Here is a 16,026-nt window from a genome sequence, read left to right on the forward strand (position 1 = left end):
TTAGTACGAATTGTGTTAAATCGGTGGGCTTTACGCCATCTGTCTCAAGGTCTTGAATCCATTCAACATCCGCCCATCTCCGTTACATTATCTATCACCACATGGGCGTACCGTTGGCCATAATGTCGTTAATATTATGTGTACAAAAAGTCAAAAAATAAATATATACATTATACAGCACGTTTTAGTTTCGCCGTTTCGCGCAATCAGTGTAACCACAGTCATTTATGGTTCTACTTTACGGTTTATATCGTAGAGTAAATTTTTAACATTATTTAAAAATATCCCAAACACATAATTATTGGTGTACTGTGTGTCTATGTATTTTAAATAACCGTACTGCTTCCACTTTTGGTAGTATACAATATACAAATATACTATGGACCGAGTTTCTTAATTTATATGCTATCGAGTAATAGCAAAACATACCAAAGTATTAAAATCTTTATTCTGTATACACTATTTCACTGTATTACACCGTACATTCACGCAGTAATAGATACTAGATACTGCTGCATTGATGCATTGTTTATTATATTATTATTTATTATTATATATAGCAGGTTTAGCCGTTGGTACTTACCAGATCACGGTCAAATTGTATAATAATTATAATTTAATCAACTACTCTCCATGTGTAGATACATTTGGTTACCGACTTACCGTATACCACTAAAATACCACAGTATCGACAGTATCGTATATCTCTGTAGCCTGTGGTATAAATATGAACGCTAAATCACTTGTGTATTGTATAATATCCCAATAAACAAAAAATAATATTATACTAATAATTAATTTTATATTAACATAATATTCCGTAAACAGTAAACAAAAAACAGTCAACACTCAACAGATCAAACAACAACGCTCAATAATACAATTTAGGTATGTATATATATATTCCTTTACCTGGTTCGTTGCCGCAACGCTATGTCGGAAAAATGTATTTACTAATATAATATATATATATATATATAGAGCTGTACACAGATAGGTAGGTTATTAAGTTGATATATTCATGAAAATTAATAATTATGAAATAAAAAATACCTATACCTACTATATAAATATATAAGAAATAATATATTTATAGCGCATCGCCGTCATTTACAACAGCCAACAGGTATATCATGTGTGAGTATGGAGAGGTGTTTTAGGCTCACAAAATGGAGGTCACCTTGAAAATTAAATTGAATATACATAATACACAGTTTTAACGAACATTTTACAATATTATTCGTTTTATATAATCGAAAATAATAGTGTATCTAGTATAATACGTAGTTTGAGCGTTAGCTCGTAAAAGTACGGTTTATGTGGTCTATCATTACAATACCTACGTTACTTGTTTCGTTTTTCGCTAATATAAAATATGGTGACATTATTGACATTGTCATCAGGTATTTTCCACTGTACCCAGTATAATATATTATTAATATTTAATTTATACTTATTTACAAATATAACACGGACTGTTTGTGTGTGTACACACGTTAACGGATAAATTATAACACGATCGTGCTATTACAGGTGATGTGATATTAGTATAGTATATATTATATACGTATGCGGTAACTGATATTTCTGTTGTATTGGATCTAAGATCACTGATTACAGATATTATATAGCTAATAGGTAATGGGTATATAGGTAACATTAATTATGTGTATATACGTACGCTGAACTATAGTACCTAGGTACCTATAAACGAGTTTACTACCAATTTTATTATATTTAGTTGGTGTACAATAATATTATTAATTATTATAGGTATACTTATACTACATTATAGACACCATCTGAATTATATAATATTCGTTTAATATACTGAGTAGTTTATCAAGCATGCTCACTCATTTTAGATTCAAAGCGGAGCGATGAATGTATTAATTGTACAATGTGTTTTTTTTATTTTATTTTTTTGTACGTGTATACGATAAGTAGTCGATATAATTTCGAGAGTGGTTTTGAAAAGAAAATTGGTTCTAGTTTGTAATTTTAAAGAGGTCAATTCCCAGTACTTTTTTTTATAACCGGGGAAAAAAAAAATTATAAATGGGAATTCTTATACACATTCAATTTTTGAAAAAATCAATTTTGTTTTTTGTGTATTTAGAAAACGAATGAATTACCGTTGATACTTGATTCAGTTGATTCATCAAATTTATGTATTATTCTTTTCTATTTACCATCAAATTTCGAGTATTTTTGAGCTATTAATAGACATGAGCAATAGGTATATTCAATTTTTTATTAATATCGGTTAAAAATAATTCGTAGGGTTAGGAAATTCTTTAAAATTTAATATAAAGCTCCTCATATACGCTGTTAATTTTTCAATTAAAAAGTATCGAAAATTTATAGTCACAATATATTTTTATATGCATTTAAAATTAGTTTTGATTAAATTTATAAAAATTGTGAAAATTAGCAAATTATGTTGAAGTTCGAAATTCATAAAAATGTTTGTTATTATTAAACCTATAACTACCTAAGGCTTAAAAATTTAATACAAGGTTCTTTAAAAGTTTTACAACATATGTATATAAAAGAAATTCTACCAAGAATTTAAATTAATTTTTTATGAGTATTATTTCGAGTTCAAATTTTTACGATATTCAATAGTAAAATAACTATATTTTTCTTTTCCTCAATTTTTAAAAAAAAAAAATAAATAAATAAATAATGTTAGATACTTCAGATTTTCACCAAACGTTTATTTTATAATTTTCATCGAATGATAAAAACTTTAAACAATTTTAACACTTTTTTAACTATTTATAGACGTCATGACAAATTTTTATTTTTTTTTAATTGTTTTCTGTAAATATCGATAAAAAATTATTCGCTGTCCAAAATTCTTGTAAACTTAATACAAGATCCCATATAGCCACATATAGGTTATTCTTTAAAATAATTGAGCATATCTATTTTTTTTTTGTACATACATTTGAAGTTTTGGATAAGTTTGTGAAATTCATCTAAATCGCAAAAAATGCAAACTATTATTTGTTGTTAGAAATGTATACATATTTTTGTTTTTATACTTAGAATTTGATAATGTAATATAAGATTTCTCAAAACTACTTCATACTTAAACCATAAAATTTAAAAATATATACTTATAAAGATTTATTTTTTATTAACATTTTAAGTTCAAATTTGCGCGAAATTTCTTATGATAAACATCATTGATAAGTATTTAGTTATAATTTAAATACATTATTTGTAGGAACTTAAAACTTTTGCTATATTATATTATTATCAATTTTACTATACCTACTCAATGTCATTTTTGATTTATATTATTAGATGTTATTGAGTTGAGTAATATAAGTATGGAACATTTCTGCAAGGGGTTTCAAATATCCAGACTTGCTGCCTTTTCATGATAGGTCCGTGATATATTTATTACAACTCCTTGTCTTGTGCGATTAAAAATACATTTTTGAATTATGTACTTATAAAACCATCTTACACAAAAATTTCACAACCACGATTTGTTAGTAAATTATACATTTTATTCGGACGATCACAACACTATAAATACCAGTTACGAAATAACAAATTGTGTGTTGTGACAATCTGCCGGATTATACATCGACCAACTGATTTTTATCTCTTAATGATTTATCTTAATTGCTTTACCTAGAGGGGCTGGAACATAAGGTTTTAATCTTTTCTGGGTCATGGATTCCTTTGAAATATAAAATTGTAGAAAATCAACAAATTTATTTTCAGGTTATTTAAAAAAATATGGCCTACAGTATTCGATATTTCTTTGATAATGATAATGGATATGAAAATAAAGACAAGTATTATCTGATAACTAAATACCATATCTATATAACGATATTCAAGCTCTAATAAATACCAAGCCGTATGCTCCTGTGAGACCTGTCGGCTGTCATAAAAAGGTGGCAAGTTTGAGCATTTAAAATTCCACGCCGATTTGTCCAAGACCCTAATGAATCATTTTATATATAGTTAGACGAAATATATCTATAACACATATCTAGCAGCTATGGTTTAGTACATTTAATCAAGAAAATTATACGTATAACTTCTATAATATACCTACTAATATGAATGAATAACTCGCCATAGGTTTGACATTAAATGACTAAACCGTTAATCTTGAGTTTTATAAAGTATTTTTTTTTTTTTTGTTATAAAACAAAAGGTTTGTTTTGTACAATTTATACTATGCAAGCTATATTAAGTAAATATGATAACAATTATACTAATAGTAATATAAATTGCTTGATATGCGTGAGTGGGGAAAAGTTCAACTGTTCAAGTCGTTCACCAACACCACCGGATTACGGTTTTGGTGAGTACCTATACCTGTTGATATTGTATTATTGTATTACAATTTACATTACATTCAATCAAAACCTATTTTATACTGTTCCCATCTATAATACCGTATAGTACAGCGGTTCTCAATCTTTTTATATTCGCGTACCACCTATACAGTTTGAAAATTTTTACGTACTATCACCTGACCATTTTTTTGGCTTATTAATAATGTATACGTTTATATTATATGTATAGAATTTTATTTTATTAGGAATTACAAAATGATGGCAATTAAGTATTTAATGTACAAAAAGAAATTAAATTAAATTAAATTAAATATGTACGATTATTATAATTATTTATGCGCTGGTATAGTGTATACAGCTCCTATACTATTTTGATGTATGCATACAACGTACTCGATACTATACGTTTCGGTGTTAGATACCATATAACATATAACACCCATGGGCGCTCATTGGGGGAGGAGACAAGGAACTTGCCCCCCCCCCCTAGAAAAAAATATTATGAACTTGTAGCTCAATAAATATTACCATAATATTACCTTATTACCGAGGCAAATTATTTGTTGAAATCACTTTTAAGATATGAAATAAGTATAAAAATATACTCATTGTTATCGTATATTAACATCATAGATAGGTCGTGGTCTGTAGTCCGTATATAGGTATACCTATACGTAAAATTATTTATCGCAGATAATTTATGGTAAATCCATAAAGATCACAATATAGGTACTACAAATATTTTATCAGACAACATTGACTGCATTTTAGTCGACCAGTTTCTGTGTGACATTATACTTAGTGCTGACTGCTGAGTGTCATTAGTGATTATTCAATATTATTTTTTAAAATTTTCAATTTTTACTATGGATATTCGATCGTTTTTAATTATAAAAAAAAACCGGTGAAGATAATGCATCTGCTATGCTTGAGCCACACACCTAACTTTGGATTGATAAAAATTTGATTGACTCCCAGTGTGATGAAATGTCGTTTGTTGATTTATTGGCTCATTGCAATTTTTCAAATACTTAATATTTTTATATCACTGCCTCCGACAACGTGCACAATAGAAAGATCGTTCAGTACATTAAGACGAGTAAAAACGTGGCTTCGCTCGACTACAGAAGAAGATCGTTTAAATGGGTTGTGTATGATGAGCCTTCATCGTGAAAGAGTTAAATGTCATTAATATGTTTGGAATAAGACGAAGAAATTTGCAGTTCTTATTTACTGATACCGAATAATATACTTAATTATATTATTTAATTTCTATTTTTTTATATACTTATTAAAATTATTATTTATTTATTTATTTATTTATTCATATGGCAATTATTATTTAATTTGTGACGTATGTGAATGACTATAATAAAAATACGCACTGCAATCATACCTATAAGTTATATCGTGTAGAATTTAATAAGCTCATTAAAATCTCTACTAATCAATAGTTTAATAATATATACGTTAGGTAATAACTGATAGCTTATATTACTATTTAGAATTATAGACGTCATGTTAATATATTTTTTAATTTACCATATTGATAGGGTGATGTATAATTTGTAGAATTATAAAATAATAAATAGTTTAACTGTATTATTCATTTATTCTAATATAAAGTGATTCTTTTATTGAAAAACACTCATTATAATTTCAAAAGATATTAATGTTCAAAATACGCAATAGGTATCTGATGAAATAATAAAACAACATTTATGTAAAAAATGAAAGTTTTATTTTTTACTATTATATTTTTTGGATGAAAACTTACCTTTTTAATTTCATATTCAGAAGTAGAATATTTTTAGAAGTATTATCAAAATTGGTATATATAAGTCAAATTTTCATTGATTAATTATAGTAGTTATAATTTATAATTAAAAGTATATTTAGTTAGATGAGCGAAGTATTGAAATTGAAAACCCTTGACGTTTCGTTAATAATTGTTGGTTCATTACTCCGTTTCATCTGGAATTTTAATATTTGTAACTAATCATAATTAGATACTTCTTGAAAATTTGATTAAACGTAATAATATATATTCAAATAATGGTTTTTAGAATTTTAAGTATAGATAAATACGATATTTTTGAATACTTATTAGATTTTTCACAATATTTAAGGTTCCCGTGGGCTGTGATTTTACGTATTTTGGTTAGGTTATGAGAACCATTTGTGTAAAACTGTAAAGCAATATATATATATATATATAATATGTGTAACGCAAAATGTGTATCAGATGATTTTTATGAAAATGTTGACATATCATATAAAGTAAATTTGAACGAAAAGTTTGCAAATTATCCTAATTTAAATATTTAGGATAATATAGTCTATTAAATAATAAATAATTTATAAATACTTAATGAATAAGAGCTCGATAATTATATAATTAGGTATGCGATAAGCATTTTGTAATATTTAAAAAAGTTATGTTAGTATACTATTGACTAAATAGTAATTATTAAAAAATATTTTATATTGCATACGCATACCTAATTATATAATTACCGAGATTGTACCAATTTACAAAGTATTTAATTATACAGACTAATAAAGTATTAACCAATTTTAACCTTAGTACTTAAAGTAGAACAACTAGGAAACTTTCAAATTTCGAATACAATACATCAAAATTCTCAGAAAAATCATCTAATTCGCCGTTTTCTTTAAAGCTTATAGGTACTCGTTTGAGAAATCTAATAGTGTATGCGAAAAATATCGTCTTTAACTACCTTCAAAAATTCCAAAAATTAGAATTTGAATATATATGAATAATTTAAATGTAAAAATGGGGTAAACATGCTTAAAAATCATCATATAAGTATATTATTATTATTATGAATGAAGTGTTCACCCATCATAATAAATAAGACAGTGGGAATACGTCACCAAATGTGTATTATTAAAAAAAAGAGTCAAAATCAAACGGTTACAGAATGTTCAATACATATGACGACGAAGTGGTTTAGGAAAAATTACAAAGAAACAATTGAAAAGAAGGAAAAATAGTAGTGCTAATTGATATTTTGTCCGCTGCACGCAATGATATTGATTCCCATTATGTGTGCTTTTAAAATGTATGATTAAAAATAAATTTATTAACAAGGTTGCTATAATAATTATTATTATCTTAGTTATCAGTTGCAACATTGTAACATTAAGTATTTATATTATATTGTAATTGTAAATAGCCAAAAATCAAAAGTTGACACATTCAAAGTTCAATTTAACGTTTTAACCTAACCTGTGTTTTTTTTTTTTATATGAATGTCGATTGAACAATAAAATCTTAATTATATAAATATTATTTTATTATTAGTTCAATAATACAATATTTTAATAAATATATATATTTTTAATATTGTTACAAGTTATCACTTATCGGTTGAAAGTGTTAAATTTAATTAACACCTTTAATTAATTTTAAAATAAATTAGCATACAAATAGATACATTTAATTTGCGTAAAATAAATTTAATATGTTTAATTTTTTTAGTTATAAATTATAATAATATGCACATATAATATATAGTAGAGGAACATCGAGTATAGAGTATAGACACTATAATTTATATTTTTAATGAATGCAATAACTATAATATTATAGTGAAAAAATTTTTTAGTATTTTTAGATACTGTATATCTAAGTGTATATAGTAAACAAATATAACAATAATTAACAAAGTTACTTGAAAATGGAAATGAAAAATATTAATTAGACGATTTTATAATTGATATTATGTATGGCTATTATACATTTTAATTTTTAAACATGAGTTATCACGGCTATATTTATTAGAACTAACGTTAAATTGAAAAAAACCTTTAACTTTAAAATAACTAAAAACTTTTTTTAAGCCGTATAGTTTATGCACTACAACTTCAATAATTTTAATCAACAAATATACAATTACTTTATTATTGTGGTTTTTAGGTTTCCAAAATAAAAATTCATTATTTTATTTAACATCGTACTATATTGAATATGATAAATACAATAAATAAATTAAATGCCTGCGATATAATATAAAAATCAATGAATATTGAATAATACTCACATGCCTCTATATATATTTTTTAAAATTAAAAATTTAAAGGTTTTCACTTTTCAGTTACTGTATTTAGTGGTTGTTGTACGGGGACTTCAAAAAGCGCTTTGCAAGGTTATTGACCTTACAGTTGGCACACATTATATCTGTTAATTAAGTGCTAATTAATTTTGTGTTAATAATATAATATTGATTTATAAGTAATGATATAGGTACGTAACTAGGTTTTATAATGTAGTTTCCAAATTTTAATTTGAATACTTACTTATCCTTTTTTTCTATAAATAACTATTATGCTTGAATATGCACATTACTATATTATTGTAAATATCATTCTGCTTTGAATCTTTTTAAGATAACAATTTATTATATATATATTTATAAATTATAATGTAAAGTATAACAGTTATAACACTGCACAATAATGCTTTCCACGGCATTATTATTTATATATTATACATTATATATTCAAACATACCTATTTGGGTATATATTTATAAATAATAATTCTAATTTATATGCTAATAATTAATAGCATTATAATAACATTAATAACTAAATCGATAAATTCATATTAATTGTACGATTATATATTTTTAACAATTATAAAATCTTTGTAAATAAATTTATATTAATTTTAATATTTATAAAATTAGGTATATCGTATATTTTTATCTATGTATAAAATAAATATATTATATTTACGATACCTTTCAAAACCAATTTTTTTATATCCATGCATAGTACTTATAAGACGTTTAAAACAGGATTTTGTTTTAAATTTACATAGTAATATATAGTATATTATATAGTTGTGCCTATGGTTGTTATATCTACTATTATGTATCTGTGTATTAATACATATTAAATACATAATACATGTAAATATGTACTATCTAAGTATCATTATTATTATTACATAACATAGAATTTAAAAGTTATATTTACTTTATTTATTTCTATTAAAGATATCATAACAGACGAATGACAAGTGAGATGCATCATGTATGTGTTATACGTGGTATTTGCATATTGTGTATTGGTATGTAGTAATTTACTTTATAATTTCAATAAGTACAATAATAAATGTATAATTTATTACTATTTACTTATCATTTCATTTCAACGTAGGTATAATGAGCATTATAAACTATGACACTATAAACGATAAATTGAAATAAATTAGTTAACAATTATTTATATAGACTTAGGTGAAATAGACAAGTGAGGTGGAAGATAGTTGTTTGATTAATGGCCGGTTACCGTGAGAGTAAGTTAGAATGAAGTTTAAAGTAATATAATTTAGTTAATTCATTAAGGGTAGGCATTTTTAGGTCTTTATGGAGATTTTTATTTGTGAAATACCAAGGAGAGGACGTTATTAGTCTTAAGCAGATGGATTGATAAGGTCTGAAGCATATTAGTATTAGAGGGCTTCGCAGAACCCCATAACAAAATACCGTATGTCTAGACTCTAGACTGGTTAAATTATTGACTTGTATATACAGAGTTTATTAGATATAGGAGAGTTTGGATTTTAAGAGTGATCTTAGGAATACACTAATTTTAAGCTGTTGATAAGTATTTATCATTTTGTATTTGGTTTTTTCTATAAATGTTGTTCAAAAAGTTTAAAAATATAATACACAAAGTTCCTTATAATTTTTACTTATATTTTAAAATATTGGAAGTAGGTACCTACGTATTCGCATATTTTTAATAAGCATTTGAAGTTAACATTCTTACAAAATTCTTCGCAGTTACAAAAATTTTCAAATTAATTTATAATTTAAAATGTATAACATTTTTAATTCTAATAACTTTAGAGGTTTTAGTTCAAAATGTAATAAATTGGATATTTAAATGAAAAATAACAATTATAGTAATTTTCTCATGATTAAAAATTGTTTTTTTGGGACCAACATTTTTCGCCATTATATACATATAACATTATTTACTTTATACATCTATATGGAGCATTTATAAAATGTAAATTTCAAATATTTAGATTTATTTAAACATTTTAAACCACTATTCACACAATTGTACGGAACCTACATCAGTATCTATTATTAATTATGTATATATGTATAGTTATAGTATACCTATATAAACTTATAAGTGAATAATAACTAAGTAATATCATTTGACATAGTATTATGATTTGTAATTAATATCATATAATACATATGATTTGTTTTTGGCCAAAAATTAGTTCAACTTATATGTAATATAGTATAATAGACATATAAATATTTAATATAAGTTGACAAACTATATCTTCACTCACTGTTCAGAATCGTTTTTCGTAATACAATGATTTATCATAGGATTCAAATTTAACACATCCATTGCAGTCACCTACTCAATGACTAGGAATACTCAACACTTAAACTATACAATATATAGTCACTTCTCCGGTATTAAATTTGACCGATATATCAAGTAAGTATTGAATAATCAATATCTGTTTTGAATTACGTGTTTGAGATGACGGTTAAAATAAATAGAATAAGTAATTTTCTACAAATGATATACAGAGCCGCAGAGGCTTTTTATATCTAAGTAATAATTATCGAATTGTACTAATATATACATTATAGTTCAGCGGATCTTTGGATTTTGAATTGTCTGCCTGGCATTAATAATGATAACCCTTGATTTGTCAGAATTAAATTTTTTATGATTCGTTAAATTTATCAAATCTGTGTGGCGTGTGCGAACACATTATAACACATTATAGTCATTTATAGCAGTAAAAAGTAAAGATAAAATGTAAGAAATAAGACTGATCTAATTAGTTGGGTGTGTCATAAGACGAATGCTTTTAAATTCGATAGCAATGATAAAAATATAATTAAAATTATAAATACATAAAATTAAAAGATTATAATAATTTTGAAAAAAACCATAGCTAATAATCATGTAATGTCTAATAGCCATATAGCCATATAGGTATTAATATATTCCATAAATAATATGGTATTTATGTTTTTGCTTACCAATATGAATATGAATATACATATTATATTATTTTATATATATCATAGTGGTTATGATACGCTTAAACGGAAAACAATTTAAAATCTATAGCTCATCTCTTCTTTTGGAATTCAAATTCAAATTGAAATACACAGTTTTATACATTATTAATTATATTTATAGGTACTATAAATAGTTATTAATAATTAGTTATTATGTATATAAGTTACAATTATTGAAAATACGTTAGACGTAAATTTATTGTAGGTATTTATAAGTGCTAGAACTATATGGTTAGGTTAAGTATGGTTATCTTAATTTTAAAACATGAAATTTCAAATCACTGTTTAATATACTTAGAAGGTATAAGTTATTGTATTTAAGTTAAAATAGATGGTAGATAGTAAAATAACTTCATGAATCTGCACTCATCAGTCATTGGTATTTTATTACAAATATATACCATGGTGAATATTTTTGTATTTAAAATTAATTAATTTATATACTTATATAGTATATATTTTATAAGTGCAATACCCTTATTTACATTTGTATATGATTATAATATGCATTTACTTATTCATATGCAATATATGTCTGATATGTTAATTATGCCGTAGGAAAATATCGTTACACGTTTTACTTAAGCGTATAAATGTGCGTGTTAAGCGTGCATGTTTCTTTATTTGAGTATTTTTTTTAATATTAAATAGGTACTTTATAATTAATAATTGTTTAATGTTAAGCTGTATGTACATATAACGTATATGTGACCCTATACGTTTATACCATTATCCTACGACCTTTTATCTAAAATTTGTTAAAAGTACCTTACACTTGGGAAATGGAGTCTTCTTCATATCACCCATGGGTCATGACCCAATATAGTTTTAAACTTTACATTTGCCATATCCATATGACGTATATTAAAAAATATATTTACGTCAAATTTAAATATTTATTACCTAAAAATTAAGATAAATTTCCGTCTATAGGTGTCGATTATTCCATCATATCCATCCACCATGGAAAATTGAATCTAGTTTGCACTGTGAGGAAGGGGTCAAATATATAAATAAAACCCAGTACTTTTCAAAATAATCATGAAAAGTAAAAAGTGAGAGGTAGGTATAGCTGCTCTGCTATATAGATATTTAGAGTGTAGTTTTAATTGAGTAAGTCACGCAGTAATGGATGTAGCGACAGCGTGAATATTTTTTCTATGACACTACTATTTCCTATGATAAATTTGAATAGATAGCTATTTTTCAAAATTACGAACCTATACATTTTAATACAAGGTTCTTCATGAGTTTTCTAACATTATATAAAAAATTATGTATATTATTAATATTTTTCTATACACATTACACAATGATATTTTAGATGAATTATTTATACTAATTGTAAGTTATTTATACTTCGAATATATAAATGTATTTACGCTGTTTCTCCTACTGTTTTGATGCTTAGGTCTTTGTGAAGGGTCGGGTCAGAGACAAAATGTGGAGCATTAGTAATTTTTCGGAGTGTAATGTTTTGAAATACTTGTATTTTATTTTTATTTTACTTTTTCCTCGTCGATCCCCATAGTTGGATCAGGATCTCGTATGTACATATGGCCTTCAGATGAGATTTGTATATTAGTAATTTAGTTTTTAAAGTTGAGAATATATCATTTATTTTTAAAAAGTAAAATTTTTAAGAATCGAGAACGGACATTGAGTATTAGTCTTTTTTTAATGATTTTGCCATGTTAGTTTTTTGTCAAGGTTTAGACCTAATAAGTATTTCACACTGTAGTCATGTAGATTATTTACTGTAATGTTTGGACAAAGTCTATGTTTTAAGAATAATGTGGTATGAATCGATTTGTTATTGTTTAATTTAAATCTCCATTTGGCGTACTATTCAAAAAGTAGGTTTAGATGGGATTATAGATTTTCCGAGGCAATTACTGGATTTCTTGTTATTTAAAATTAAAAAGTTATTATTGTTCAAATTCAATTATACTTATACAAATTTAATTAAGATATTATTATATAAGAATATAAAATAGTTAGTGTAATCACTAAATAATTAGTGATAGGAATGTATTATTTTATAAAAGATAACGGCCATTAAAGGACACATTTTTTAAAATTATAAAGTTTTACTATATATAAGTCCAATTTATTGTATTCAGGTACTATTTAAGTAGGCGTGCCAAAATCTCTGTGGATTATGATCATCATTCATCATAGTATACTTTATACAAATAGAAAACAGTAAAAATATAGTAAGTATTAATTCCATAAGTGTACTTTATTAGTAACTATATTATTATAACATCAATTAGAATAAAAGATTTTTAATATTGTAAAAATAAGCGTAAAAATTACGTAATTTCATATTTTATGACCATTTATTTTGATAGGTATTATAGGGAAATAAGAAAACAAAAATTGTAGGTTACATAGCAATATTAGAATATGATAAATACTGCAATATATGATTGCGTATTAATAAAAGATAAAAATCGATAATAGCCAATCTAATTTAAAAATCTCCGATGGACTCCTCCCTGCAGTATTTCAAAGTTCAAATAGTTTAATAGAAAATATTATGAATATATTTTACCTACAATACTATTATATATTACATCTATGACCAGGGGTGTATTTAAGGGAGGGACTCGTGCCTCCCCCCATTCACCGTATTTTATTCTTATTTTTTAAGATATTTTACAACTCTACGCTCCATGTATACGCAAATTTGAACTTTTTGTTCGTGCCTCTCCCCCCCCCCCCATAATACATTTCTAAATACGCCCTTATCTATAACTATATATTATATAGGTATGATACGTTTTATGTAACCTTTGCTGTAAATAATATAAATATTTTTTTTTTAATATATCCATATAATAAAGTATTGAATGAGGACATAGTGGACATACTATTAACTTTTTGTTTAATATTTCGGATTCTATGCATGTATGATGAAGCAGTTTAGTGTAAATTATTACTCATTATTGTGGGTGTTAGTCTCGCCTCCTTTAAAAGTGTGAAATGGATTTACAGTAATGCGATAATAGTGTACGAATTATCTTTTAGTAGGTAATATTTATATATTCAAAAATTGTATGTTCGTTTGAATCATTTGATGAGTACAGTGTATACATTCAGATCTGCCGTTCCGCGACTGCATAGTTCCATACAATATGTACAACAATATACATATTACATACAACATACCATTATAATTTATTTATAATGGAATATCGACGGAAATGATTGTATGTCGCGTGTGTTGTGTTTTAAACGAAAATCGAAATTCCGTTCAAATCTCCGGAAGACAGACAGAGAAAGTAGATAAAAACGAAAAAACGAATTGATGTGCATGCGGCGTACGTGTTCACTATCACTGGTGCCACGTGCTTGCTGCTGTGTCGAAATATTACTATATTGGAGTGAGATTGGAAAAGGAAAATTTTCACCTATCCTCTCTCTGCCATCGCCATCTAGATTTATCCCTCACAAGTCTATGATTAAAATACTGCTCGAAAACTTCAAGTCCACAGCCTCCATAAAATTACACATAACGTATGAGTTTGATCCAATAAGTCAATGAATATCCCATAAGTTTATAGTATTATATAATCACCGTTGCGTACAACAACGGGGCCATTTTTCGACCAAAATCACACCCTTTCCTTTTTGACTGATTTACTTTTCAACCAAACTAAAAAGTGTAATATTTACTTTATTTTATACCTATAAAAAGTATTAATAGTATTTTTATTATTACAGAATACAGATTATATTATAAATAAATAGTATAATTTATCATTTTAGTCAATAATATTTTGATCAATTCCTACTACAGTTACTAAATAAAAAATATGTTTTTCTCTTATTGTCATTTATACATATTTAAAAAAATACATGGTAGTTTCTGTCACAATCAAACCCTGTAGTAATAATAATATAATATACAATTATATTCAATATTGTAATATATTATAGCTATGCGAGGAATTCGAATGCATGTACCACTCCCACATATCTAATAAAAATAATTTAATGGCATTTTATACCTATCTATTTAAAATAATTTCTATCTTTTTAAGATGGATTATCTAAATAATTTTTTGTGACAAGATTTTCAATTTTATTTTTATATAAATTTATTTTTTTGAACGGAGATGTTAACTTTGCCAAGCGTTTGCCTATAGCCTATTTATTCAATTTTATTTTCATGTTAATTTAATTCTTTCATATATATATATATATATATATATATATATAATGTATTATGTATACATAAACATATAGGCATATATTATTATGTTTAATTATTACGTGTGTTTTTCTGTAGTTATTTTGTAAACACATGATAGGTAATCGTATTTAAAACACACGCACGTATTTAAGAATGTAACAATTTAAACTTGCTTATATATTATTATATTTATAAAAAAATGCTATTTTAAAAATTTAAAAAAAAAAATAACTGAATTTAAAATGCGTATCATTGGTAAAATATTGTAGTTTTCAAAATAATATGGCCATTTATTAAATTATCCGCCTATTCTTCTAATTAACTTTCAGTTAAACAATTATTTTTTTAGTTAATTATCGTTCTACATAACAGTTACAAAATTCTAATATCAT

Source organism: Rhopalosiphum padi, chromosome 1 (assembly GCF_020882245.1).
Source record: "Rhopalosiphum padi isolate XX-2018 chromosome 1, ASM2088224v1, whole genome shotgun sequence".
NCBI lineage: Eukaryota > Metazoa > Arthropoda > Insecta > Hemiptera > Aphididae > Rhopalosiphum > Rhopalosiphum padi.